Genomic DNA, 2,170 nt, shown 5'->3' on the forward strand with positions numbered 1-2,170 from the left:
AACAGGAAAGCGGTGATAGTGATGCGTTCACGGACAGTGTCAGCCTCAGACATTTTCCAAAGTGCGCACTTACCAGAATGAGGGAAGCCACAGTTAACTGCGCTGAATATCAACGTCCAATATTTCTTTTAAAAAGTCATCGCCGAATCAACACAATCAACCCTTTTAAATAAAATGAAACATAGTTTTATGAGAAATGTGCAACATATTCCAGCGTTGTCCTGGTTTAAAATGAAACCTGTTGCTCCTCTTCTCTCCATCATGTAACATCAAACCGTGATCTGTTTGTTGCGGTTAATTGTGTAATAAAACTTTGCCAGACGGTTTTAAATAAATCTTCGTCCACAAATTTTGAACCCACATTGCTAATAATGCATTTTACGAGCGGTTCCTCAACGCAACATTAAAGATGTTTAAAGGAACAGTCCCTCACCCCAACAACAAATACAAGGTAAAAATACTATTTATTTATTTCAAATTGATTTTACAATTAAGCTGTTTGATGAAATGCATAGAATATAAATATATTTTTTGTGTGTTTGTTTATTGTCAGCAAAATAAAAATAAAACCCAACATAAATCACCATTCAGACAGTGTGCTCATTTTCTCACTGTTTTTATCACTTAATTCAAGATTTCATCCATCCATTCAGTATCTACAAGATCTCAGTACGTCTTTTGTTTCTTTTTTAATGATTTTGTTTTGGCAGCTAATAGAGTCAGTAGGTCGGCCCATTTTCATGCTCCAGAAGTGCAAAGTGTCAATAAATATTATTATACTGAGCAGGCTGCAAAATATATGAGAAGATAGATTGGAAAAAACAAAAATGGTTTGGGAATCTGAAACTGCAGCACAGTGGGGAGACACTGACCCCACAAGCAATGGGATTGAAGAGTTTGAACTAAATTGCTGGTTTGAGTAACTTTGAGAAGGAGATCCATGGTCAGATTTAGAAAAATACAAATTTACCAAAAAAAATTTGCTTCAGGAGGAAAAAACTTGGATTTTAACTAATGTGATGTTACACTTACTCAAGAGTTTGGCACAATTTTCCTACCAAGTCAAAGCTGGACGGTAAGGACAAAGATTTAGGTTTCTGTTTTAACGATATTTGGAATTACACATTCTATTCTATAGTTTTTGCAGTTTAAATTAATCAACCAGGTGGTTGATTAAGCTACTTGAATATTTTTTTTCCTTCTGAATCATTTCTCCAAACGGTAGTGGGAAGTTTCACTTTTCAACACCAGTTCCCAGTTTGTACAAAAAATAACTGAAAGGTCTGGCAGTGTGGGAGTTTTGTACCGATGGGGGTTTTGAATAACAAATGTGTGTATACCCATGCCATGAGTTTTTAATCAGTAAAGGGACAGGAAGTGTGTTGCCGAGAGCGTTAACCTCTGTCCTTAAAACTCCTCGACCACCGTGCTTATCTCCAGCCCTTGACTGGAACGTCACTGTCACTTTTTCAACCCCTATCTTACAACGTTGTTTATTCTGGCTGCACAGAATCACTAAGACTAACTTTCTAGATATGTCTGGTGTTTTTGAGAGCTGCTAAAAGAGAAGGTCATGCAAACAACTGATTTTATGTTTATTCTGAGGACCAGACTGAAGTGTTCAATAGATGAAAGATACAGTCTCTCTTTCTTCTATGTAAAATGCTCAAAAATAAAGCTGATCAAACAAAACATTTTATACAGTAATAAAAAGAACAACAAAAAACTAATATGGTGAGTTTTTAAGATGATACTGTTGATATGAAAGTTCATGCCACAATAATCTACTGTGAGTTTTTGTGGGTTTTTGAGAGCAGAGTAACATTTGCTATTTCAGACCCAACCTTTCCTCAGTTCTTCATTAGACAGATGGAACTTTTCTAATGAGTAAAACAAGATTATTTTTTCTTCTTATCTGGAATTAAATCACTTTTTTTCCATCTGTTGTTATTCAGCCTAACCTTTCTTTTAAAGGGGGTTGCTAATGTTTTACACATAACTGAAACCCCCATCCTTTTTATGAAGTTTTAAACTTTTCAAACATAAACATTACACATAGTATACTTGTTGATTGCCCAAACAGTTTACGAGATCACAAATTCAAGATATGCTAAACTTTATTTATACTTAAAATAATTGAAATGATTGTGAAATTTTATTGTTTTTTCTT

This window comes from Xiphophorus couchianus, chromosome 20, assembly GCF_001444195.1.
Source record: "Xiphophorus couchianus chromosome 20, X_couchianus-1.0, whole genome shotgun sequence".
Taxonomy (NCBI): domain Eukaryota; kingdom Metazoa; phylum Chordata; class Actinopteri; order Cyprinodontiformes; family Poeciliidae; genus Xiphophorus; species Xiphophorus couchianus.